We start from the raw sequence: 11,713 nt of genomic DNA on the forward strand, positions 1-11,713 counted from the left end.
CTCCAAGGCATATTTTAGTGAACTGGCAGAACCGTGATGAAAAATGGAGAATCTTGAATACATAAAAGAGGAAAGGAGAGAGGGAGGGAGAGAGAGAGGAGGGGGAGAGAGAGAATCATTTGCAATTAAATGACAGCTGGACAGACAGTAGACTTTTTAAGAATGGAAGTCAGAAGAAAGGAGAATATCTTAAAAGAGAATTCAGAGAAAACAACTTTTAAATTAATATTACACTCCTAGAAAAAATATGTTCCAAGAATGAGAGTGATACAGATATTTTTTAAAAAATTTTGAGTGAGCGTAAGACACATAGACTCTCACTAAAGGCATTTCTAAAGGATTTTATTCAGGAACAGGAAAATGATCTTACAGATACACTGATGTATACTGATGTAAAATGGAAAATAATGAAAAGTGAAACCGGTACATGTGAAAGTTAAAAAATAATCCCTGGTATAAATAAATAAAATAGTGGGGCTACAAAAGGACAGAAAGGGGCACTTGCATGACTCAGATGGTTGAGCATCTGCCCTAGGCTCAGGTCATGATCTCCGGGTCCTCAGATCGAGCCCCACATCCTGCTCATCGGGGAGTCTGCTTCTCCCTCTCTTTCTCTCGCTCTCAAATGAATAAATAAATTATTGCTTAAAAAAGGACAAANATGATCTCCGGGTCCTCAGATCGAGCCCCACATCCTGCTCATCGGGGAGTCTGCTTCTCCCTCTCTTTCTCTTGCTCTCAAATGAATAAATAAATTATTGCTTAAAAAAGGACAAAGGGGGGGGTGCCTGGGTGGCACAGCAGTTAAGCGTCTGCCTTCGGCTCAGGGCGTGATCCCAGCGTTATGGGATCAAGCCCCACATCAGGCTCCTACACTATGAGCCTGCTTCTTCCTCTCCCACTCCCCCTGCTTGTGTTCCCTCTCTCGCTGGCTGTCTCTATCTCTGTCGAATAAATAAATAAAATTTAAAAAAAAAAAGGGCAAAGGTACAGTACTAGATATGCATACTACGTAAGGTATCTCCATCCTTCCCATAGATATTCTGTGTAAGACCTGGCGATATTGTGAGCTAGGTGCTTGAACTGATCCTCCTAATTAAAACAACTGAAATTCTTAGATACAATTAAAAACAAAAGATCCTCAAGGCATCAATATGCTGTTCCAAAATGTAAGAGTTCTCAGACCAAGATCTGAACTAACTCTGGAAACAGAAAGGGTATAAAGATTTCCAGCCAGATTTCACCCAAAAAGGGCAGTTGCTAAACTTGGGAAATTCACTTCGGTTTTTACAAACTAAAGTGGCACAGAAAACACATCAAACCTCAGGCCCAACCAAAGGTGGGAATCTAATAATGGGTCAACCTTTTTAAAGCTGCCACAAAGGTCTTAGTGTGGGGTAAACAAGAAAAGTCCTCCCCTCCCCATCCCTGTCCCAAAGCCAAGGAGAAAGAAAAAAAAAGAATCTGAAAACTTGGCAAAAAGTGGAAGGAGGAGAAATATTTCATCTAAGAATTTGAAAAAACTAACCTCATGCTCATTTGTAGCCCATACTCACACACCCGTTCATACACAGGATCTTAAACCCAGGATTTTTAGTGATTTGAGACTGGTAGAGTCTATACGTATCCCACAGAAGTGGATGAAATCCCTCTGAAGAAGCCAATAGACACTCCTTGTGTCAAAGAATGTGTCAAGTATTTTAGGGAATATAGGAAATTCGTGGAAATTCAAATAACTAAACATACAAGTGAAATATATTTGCATGAGACTAACAAAAACAGCAACTAGCCAAAGTAGATCAGTAAGAATTTCATGTAATGGAATTGTCGGGCACACACTCCAAGGAAGAGACAGAGAGAGAGAGGAAGAAGACAGAGAGAGAGAAGGAGAGAGAGAGAAAGAAGGATAGAGGGAGGGAGAGAGGGAATATATTTAATATGTTCAAAGAAATAAAAATACAAGTGTGATAATGCATGTAAGGAAGAAGAAATATTAAAATGAAAGGAACCTACTGGAATTTTAGAGGTGCAAATGTGAGTACTTAAATTAAAAATACAACTAATTAGTTAAACTAAAGATTAAGCACAATTGTTTAATTAAACCGAAAAATGAAGAAATTAACTGAAATCCTGAAAGATAAACAGAAACGTGGGGGTAAAAAGAGAGAGACCTGGAGGTATGTATGAGAAGGTCTAATTAAAAGACCAAGAATAAGAGAGAAACAAAATATGTTAAAGACAGTATCCAAAGAGCTATTATTTTCTAAATAATATTATTCTAAATAATATTATTTTCTAAATTTTCTCAAAATTTTCTAAAACGAATAAAAGGCACAAAGCAATAGATTCAAGAAGCCACACGAATCCAAATCAGGATAAATAAAAAGAAATGCAAAACTGGATAATTTATAGTAAAGTTATAGAACTCCAAAGATAAGAAACATGGAAGTATCCAGAAAGAAAATACTGTTGAAAGTTGAGTCCTCATTAGCGGCAGTGAAAGCCAGAAAATGGAATACTATTTTCAGTGTAGAAAAAAACAAAAGAAGCAATAACCACCACCCTGGGGCCCCTGGGCGGCTCAGTCATTAAGCATCTGCCTTCGTCTCAGGTCATCCCAGGGTGCTGGGATGAAGCCCCGCATTGGGCTCCCTGCTCAGCTGGAGGCCTGCTTCTCCCTCTCCCACTCCCCCTGCTGGTGTTCCTGCTCTTGCTGTTATCTCTGTATGTCCAATAAATAAATAAAATCTTAAAAAATAAATAAATAACACCATCCTATAATCTCTACTGAGCAGAAATATCTTTCAAGAAAATTAAAATAAAATATAATAAAATGAATAAAACGGAGAGTTTACCATCAACAGTCCTTGCAAAAGGAAATTCTGCAAGATATCCTTTAGGTAGAAGTGGCATGATGCCAGCTGGACAGTGTGAGATGCAAGAAGTAATATATAATACAAAAAGGGATAAATACATAGAAAATCTAATGACAAATGGATTAGAAAATAATGTCTTGTGGATTCTTAATAATATAATTAAAATACAATAGGATGTAAATCAAGGGAAGGTGAATGAAGCTGAAAATTAATACGGGGGGGGTGTCAGGATTCAGGGAATGACAGAATAAAGAGTACAAGGGACCCTCCCTCCAACAAGACATTTAACTGGTGAAATTGGTATTTATTGTTGTTGCTGGTTTTTTTTTTTTTTTAGAGAGGGAGAGAGAGAGAGAGTGCATGCGCCAGTGGGGGGTGGGGGACAGAGGGAGAGCTCCTGCTCAGCCCAGAGCCCAACACAGGGGCTCAGTCTCCCAACCTTGAGACCATGACCTGAGCACTAATCAAGAGTTGGATGCTTAACTGATTGAGCCACCCAGGCGTCCCACTGCTGAAATTGTTTTCGCTTTTTTGTAGATTTTAAAAATATTTTATTTATTTATTTGAGAGAGAGCAAGGGAGAAAGAGAGCGAAAGAGAGCACAAGCAGGGGTGGGGGGACAGACGCAGAGGGGGAGGGAGAAGCAGACTCCCTGCTCAGCAGGGAGTCGGACTTGAGGCCCCATCCCGGACCCGAGATCATGACCTGAGCTGAAAGCAGAGGCTTAACTGACTGAGCCACCCAGGCACCGCGGTGAAATTGTTTTTAAAAGTAATTTGAAGTATCTGGAAGTTGTCCTAAGGACATAATAGTAAATGGAGAAATATTCATTGAAGAAAATCTACCAAGTGTTGGTATGAACAGTCAGTCCATGGCATTTGAGCTATGCGCTGTTCTCTTACCCCTCCCACCCAATTTCTGTGTTATTAGAGGCTTTGCCTTGGACGCTTACTGTGGGCGGATGAAGCCAGGATGACAGCAGTGCTCCCTCCCCGCAGATTAAGGTCTGGGGCTAACAGATACCTCCCAGAAAGTAATTTCCTCCAGTCCCACATCGCAGAGGCCCTATTCAGGCAGTCATGGCTGGCTGAGAGGATGTCTCCCCTCCCCCCACCCAGCTCCCACTCTAGGCATTGCAAGTCTCCGCTCATTGACTTGTAGGGTGACAGTCCCACACCAGGAGCAAGCCGAGAAGAGTGGGGACTGCTCCCTGCCACACACACCAGTGTCCATTCAAAGAGAGGATTGAACTCCTGGAAAAGCAGGTCCCCTTCCCCAGCTCCTGTGTAGTGAGGAAAGGATTACGCCCAGAGGGGAGAGCAGGCCATGAGAATAAAGGGTTCCAGGGCTCTGCCTGTGGGAACAGGCTGTACTTTCAACAGATTGTGGAGAACTCCATATCCAAGGGTATCACTGAAAACAGTGGCAACCTTGATGGAGAGAGATGAAAAGGAGGTCTCCGGCAACTTGCTTTAGACAGAACAGCAGAGCAGTTCTAAATTTAATAGACACAGCCAGGGACAATCCCTCCTGGAATCCCAGGCAGCACTGAGGTCGGGAGGGCTGAGTGGGCACTGTAAGCTGCTTCCACACCGGAGTGATCAGAGCAGGGCATGTGGGAAAGCATTCTCCAAGCCCTGCAGACCTGTCAGCCCTGGGGCAGAAGCCTCACAAGGAGCCGGAGCTTAAATATAATCTCCATCCAAACTCGGCCTTACAGGAAGGCTAGCTAAAAAATAAAATCGCACTCATCCCGAGTAGTCTGTAAGACTGTGCATGCTGTGTCCCTCAGGAGCAAACCTTGGAGCCAGTGGTCCCTGGGTACGGCTGGGGAAAGAAAATGCAAACTGTCTGAACCACAGTAATGGTCGCAAAGCCACACACATATCCAGTGGTAAAGGGTGAAGTTCTTATTGCAAAGGACTTAGGCAGAACATCTGAGCAATAAATGGTGGAGGGAAGGAAAACTAATTTTACCTTGACCCTTCTGAGGTCTTAGCTAAGACCACTATAATAAAAGACAGATTAACAAGTGGAAAACAGAAGTTTATTAACATGCAGGATTCTTATATACATGGGAGATTCCTTGGAAAAATTAGAAACCCTCCAAGGCGGCTTAGAATTCAGGATTGAATGCCTTCTAATTAGAGAAAGGAGTGGGGGAAGGATGTAGGCCTCTTAGTGGAGAATAAATGACTTCTAGGAAAGTTGAATGGACCCTGAGAAAAATGAAGGTATGATAGTTTGTGACAAGGTTTGTCTGGGTGTGGTGTGGACTCCTAGTCTCCTCTCCTATGGTAAGAGTTAATCCTCCCTGATCATTAAAACTCCTGGGGAGGGGATTTAGAACAACTGAGTTGGGAAGATGTGTCTTTAGGCAGAAAAAAGCCTCTTTCTGCATTTGCCATGGTTCAAATGCCTACAGCTCAAAATAATTAATATATCAAAGGGACATGTTTTGGGATGGCATGTCATAAACTCCTACAGTAATATTTTAGAGCTTATGCCATTCTAGGGGCCACCCTAGGTAGCCAGGATAAAAGAGGAAAAAAGAAAAATAATATGAGCAAGGGTATCATAGGCTTCACACAATGGATGAGGAAAAAGACTTTGCAAAATTATTTCTGCCAAGTCACTAAATAAACAAATTGCCAAGCATCTGACAACAAAAGAACCCCTCCTGAGTGACAAGGGAAATCAACATACAGAGTCACGTCAATAACATATTTCAAATAGCCAGTATTCAGGTGCCTGGGTGGCTCAGTTGGTTAAGCGTCTGCCTTCAGCTCAGGTCATGATCCCAGGGTGCTGGGATCGAGTCCTGCATCGGACTCCTTGCTCAGTGGGGAGCCTACTTCTCTCTCTCCCACTCCCCCTGTTTGTGCTCTCTCTCTCTCTGTCAAATAAATAAATAAAATCTTTAAAATAGCCAATATTCAACACAAAATTAGGAGAAATTTTTGAAAGAGGAAAGTCTGACCTATACCCAACAGGAAAAGCAGGCAATAGAATCTGCCTTGGAAGGGGCCCAGAGAGTGGACTTAGCTGACAAAAACCCCAAGCAGCCATTTATTTAAATGTTTAAAGAACTAAAGGAAGCCATGCTTTAAAAATTAAAAACAAGTTCAATGACAATGTCTCATCAAATAGAGAATATCAATAAAGATATGGAAATTATTTTTTTAAACTGGAAATCAGCACAGTTGAAAAATCACAATAGTCAAAATGAAAAAATTCACTAGCAGCTGATTGTAGAGTTGAGCCGGCAGGGAATCAGCAACGTTTCAGATAGATCAGTAGACTCTATGCAAGCTGAAAAAATGGACAGCAAATAGTTGAAGATAAATAGACAGAACTTCAAGGAAAATATTTGGAGAAATAATCATTGAAAGGATCCCAAATTTGATGAACTATCTGAGAAGGTTAACAACCTCCAGGTAGGATAAATGCAGAGTGATCCATGTATAGACATCTCACAGTAAAAATGCTGAAAGGAAAAAAAATCTTCAAAACAAAAAGAAAAAAGGACTCATCTTGCATAAGGATAATCCATTAATATTAACATTTGACTTCTCATCAGAGACAAGTGAAATCAGAAAGCAGTGGGATGATGTAGTCAAAGTACGGAATTGTTTTTCAAAAGCTGTCGACCAAGAATCTCATATACAGCAAAACGATCTTTCAAAAATGAAGATACATGAATTATATCTCAGTAGAGTTATGAAAAAGAAAAAGAAGGGAACCAAAGATCCTTCTAGACGAGGATAAGGCTACTGTTCAAATCAGACTTTGATTAGTTGCATATGCATGTTGTAATTACCAGAATAACCGTTATACAAAAATAAATAAAATCCACGCTTTCCAAACTGGTATAGGTGAAAACAGAATCAGGGAAAAGTACCTAATTAATAAAAAGAAGTTAAGAGGGGTGCCTGGGTGGCATAGCAGTTGAGCGTCTGCCTTCGGCTCAGGGCGTGATCCCGGCGTTATGGGATCGAGCCCCACATCAGGCTCCTCTGCTAGGAGCCTGCTTCTTCCTCTCCCACTCCCCCTGCTTGTGTTCCCTCTCTCGCTGGCTGTCTTTATCTCTGTCAGATAAATAAATAAAATATTTAAAAAAAAAAAGAAGTTAAGAAATGAGAGGAAAGAAACAGGTAGGGCAAATAGTAGGCACATAATAAGTGGTGTATAAAAATATGTTAATGTATATGTAATTATAATTAATGTAAATGATTAAGTGCTCAGGTAAAAGAAAAAAGCTGTCATATTTGACTTTTAAAACTCTAGCTTTATTTTTATAATGCATGCATCTAAAACACAAGAATACAGAAAGGTTAAAAATATATATATAACCCATATATTCTAGGCATATTTCAACCAAAATGAAGATGGTGTAATTATATTAGTCTTAGACAAAATACACTGTAAGATAAAACAAACTTGCTAAAAAATAAAAAATTTAAAGAAGTACAGCAGTGCCTGGGTGGCTCAGTTGGTGGAGCATCCGACTCTTGGTTTTGTGGTTTCGGCTCAGGTCATGATCTCAGGGTCTTGAGATGGAGCCCCAAGTCGGGCTCCACACTCAGTGGGGAGTCTGCTTGAAGACTCTGTCCCTGTGCCCCTCCCCCACATGCATGCTCTCTCTCTCTCTCTCTCTCAAATAAATAAATCTTTTTAAAAAATACAGTTCATAAGCAGGGAGAAATAGTTAATAAGGGAAAAGGCATAAATAAATAGAAAACAAATATGATTAACAAACCTAAAATTTGATATGAAACATTTATAATTTTTTTAACCAAATCTTTGGTGAGACTGAACAAGACAAAAATAAAGGACGCAGATAATCATCATTAGAAATGAAAATGTGTCATAACTGCAGAGTCTAGGCCTTCACAGGATAATAAAATTTTATTATGAACATCATGCCAATAAATTTGGAAACTGAAATGGATGTATCCCTAGAAAAATATAATTTAAAAAAACTAACACAAGAATTAAAAATCTGAATTCTCTTATTTCCAAATGTCTATTCAAGTAATAAATCTGTATATAACCTTGTACTGTCTCACAAGGAAATTTACATACCTAGCTGAATTCACTAGGGAATGCTACCAAATATTCAAGGAATAAACAACTTTTGTTGTATACAAACTACAGAAATATAAAAAATGATCACTCCCCAACTCATTTTATGAGACAGCAAAACCTAAGAGGATAGTAGGTGAAAGGAAAACTTTAAGTTTAAAAGCCATGAACGTACAAGACTAATTAAGAGGGGGGTGGTGGTGATACCCAAATTATAGTGAATTATAGGAATGAAAAATGGGATGGAATTATAGATCTTATAGGCATTAAAAATAATCAGAGATAAAATAAAAAACTTTATGCCAATAAATTTGACAATTTGGATGAAATAGATAAATTCCTTTTAAAAATGCAGCTTGTTGGGGCGCCTGGGTGGCTCAGTCATTAAGCATCTGCATTCGGCTCAGGGCATGATCCCAGAGTCCTGGGATCGAGCCCCACATTGGGCTCCCTGTTCTACTGGGAGCCTGTTTCTTCCTCTCCCACTCCCCCTGCTTGTATTCTCTCTCTTGCTGGCTATCTCTCTCTCTGTCAAATAAATAAATAAAATCTTTAAAAAAAATAAAAAATTAAAATGCAGCTTGTCAAAGCTGACAAAGAAAGAATAGAAATGGATAATTTCAAGTAGTGAATTCTTCCAAATACTCCAGTCTTACATGGTCTACTGAAGAGTAGAAAATCATGTCCCAATTTCTTATACAAGGGTCTAATTCCAAAACTTGACAAGGCCATAGCAAGTATGGGCAGTCATAGATTAAGCTTTCTCAAAAACATAGATGAAAAAATATTTTAAAAATCTAACTATTCTTAGATTTAATTTGCTTGTATATATATATATGTATGTATATATATATGTATGTATACATATATAAATAAAAGATAATATAGTTCAACAAACTAAAGCTGATTTCAGGAATACAAGGTGGCTTAACATTTGAAAATTAGATATTGTAATTCTCCAAACTGAAAGAAAAAACATGTAGTATAATGCTGATAGGTTAAATGAAGCAAGATCATTCGACAAAGATCAATACCCTTTCATGATAAACTGCTTTGCAAAGTAGGAATAGGGCTTACTTAAGCTGAAAATCTATATTTTTAAAAAAGATTTGTTTGTGTGAGAGAGAGAGAATTAGCAGGGGGAGGGGCAGAAGGAGAGGGAGAGAGAATCTCAAGCAGATTCCCCGCTGAGCAAGAAGCCTGACTTGGGGCTCAGTCTCACAACTCTGAGATCGTGAACTGAACCAAAATCAAGAGACAGGGGCTTAACTGACTGAGCCCAGGTGCCCCGAGAATCTATATTTTTTAAATCCTATGATTTCATGTTGTAGGTTATGAGAGAGATTTATGCTAACACCACTTTTATTCAAAATTATATCCGAGGTTCTAGCCAGTGCAATGAAGGAAAAAAAAAAGTCTAATTATGGGAAGGGAAGTAAGGTATCATTTATAGACAACATGATTGTATATGCAAAAAGAAATCAAATAGAATACAGGAAACTATTAGAATTAATAAATGAATTCAGGGAGATATTATGTACTAAGTCACAAAGATATGAACCATAAATGAAAACAAACTGATAAATTGTGTTATAATTATATTAACTTCTGTTTATCAAAACTACCAGTATGGGGGCACCTGGGTGGTTCAGTCAGTTAAGCATCTGCCTTCAGCTTAGATCATTATCCTGGAGTCCTGGGATCAAGCCCCCCATTGGGATCCTTGCTCAGTGGGGAATCTGCTTCTCTCCCTCTGTCCTTCCCCACCCCACCCCGCCCCTGCTCGTGCTTGCTCTTCACGCTCTCTCTCAAATAAAGAAATAAAATCTTAAAACAACAACAACAACAACCCACCAGTATGAAATGGAAAAGTTAAAGCATGGAGTACAATGATATCCATCTATCCAATAAGGGACTAATATCAAGAATATAAAGAATTCTTGGGGCGCCTGGGTGGCACAGCGGTTAAGCGTCTGCCTTCGGCTCAGGGCGTGATCCCGCGTTATGGGATCGAGCCCCACATCAGGCTCCTCTGCTATGAGCCTGCTTCTTCCTCTCCCACTCCCCCTGCTTGTGTTCCCTCTCTCGCTGGCTGTCTCCCTCTGTCAAATAAATAAATAAAATCTTTAAAAAAAAAGAATATAAAGAATTCTTATAAAACAGTAAGAAAAAGATGTACTAGCATCTTCATAGCAACACTGTTTGTAATGTTTTCGAAAAGGAAACCACCAGTTGCTCATCAACAGTAGAATTTAGAACAAATCATGATACATTCATACAATGGGACATGTACAACAATTGGAATAAATGATCTTCAACTACACACAGCTGTATAAATGAATATCACAATGGTAATGTTGAGTGGAGAGAAATAACAAGCACAAAAATATATGCTATATGATTTCATTTCTATAAAGTCCAAAAGCAGGCTCATTTATCCTGTTAGGAGTCAGGATAGCAGCTATCCTTCTGCAAGAAATATAATGACTGGGGACTGGTGGAAGGGCTGCTGGGATACTGTACTTCATGCTCAGTTTCTTGATATGGATGCCATTACATGTGTGTTTCTTGTGTTCAGGTTGGGAAATTGATTAGATTGTAAGTGCGTGGTGTGTGTACTTTTCTATAGGTATATTATACTTAAATGAAATGTTTAAAAATATTTTTAACAAGCACACCCAGTTGGAGCTGTGCTACATGTTTTGGGATGTCACCACCCCCAAAATGGCTTTTGACACCCATGAAGTTAGTAACTGCTGTGCTATTACAGAAAACAAAAAATCGAAACAAAAGCAAAACCTTCACAATGTTGCTTCCCGACCATCAGTAACATCAGAAACAAGAGCAAACTGTCCTCCCCTCTCTCTCACCTTCCAAATATTGTGCAAATTCTTCTAATGGGTAGAACATGATTTGCACCCAGGAAAACACTGCATATGGGTCCCAGCCTCTGAAGTACTGAAAAACATGCCCGAAGGGGGCAAAGGCTGTTGGGAACAACTTCGACATTGCAGTATGGATACCGAGTTCCAGTCCCTCATTCCCACCCACCACAAAGAGTGAGATGTTTGTACCACACATGGGCACATTCCCAAGGAAGTCAGACATCAAACTTGAACTCAGAATAGCATTGATGTCTGGGCCCTTGGGGCCATCAGCAAATGGGAGGATAGACAAAGAAGACTTCATTATCTCACTGAAGGCAAGTAGGAGGTGGTGGGGAGAAATGGCCCAAGAGTGAGACTTTGGGCAACACCAACACTTCGAGGAAGCCAGAGAAAATGAACCAGCAAAGGGGATTGAAGAAGAGCCTTCAGAAATATTAGAAAGAAACCCAGAAAAGAAAAGAGCCAAAGAATCCCCAAAATGGAAGAACACTTTAGAGAGTTCAAATATGGAAGAAGAGCCTCTGGAATTTGCTTGTGGCCAAGTAGAATATGATATTTGGAAGACACCTTCTAATGAACATCTCCAGTCTCTTCACTAACAACCTTCAGGAAGTTAAGTCCCAGTAGAGTTAAGTTTTTGTGAACGAGAGCATGTCAGGTTACAGGGATTTGAAGGATTTTGAAATCTGTTGACAAGCCGAATGGAATTAGACCAACTATTTCACTTCTCTTGGAGTGTTATTTATTCAACTATAAAAAACAAAACTAAACAAAAAACCAGCAGTGTGCCGGGAGGATTAAGTAAGTGCCGTCATGCACCTAGCACAGAGCTGTCCCATGATGCCCTTGAGGGTTTGTGTTTTA

The sequence above is a fragment of the Ailuropoda melanoleuca genome, chromosome 8 (assembly GCF_002007445.2).
Source record: "Ailuropoda melanoleuca isolate Jingjing chromosome 8, ASM200744v2, whole genome shotgun sequence".
NCBI classification, from domain to species: Eukaryota; Metazoa; Chordata; class Mammalia; order Carnivora; family Ursidae; genus Ailuropoda; species Ailuropoda melanoleuca.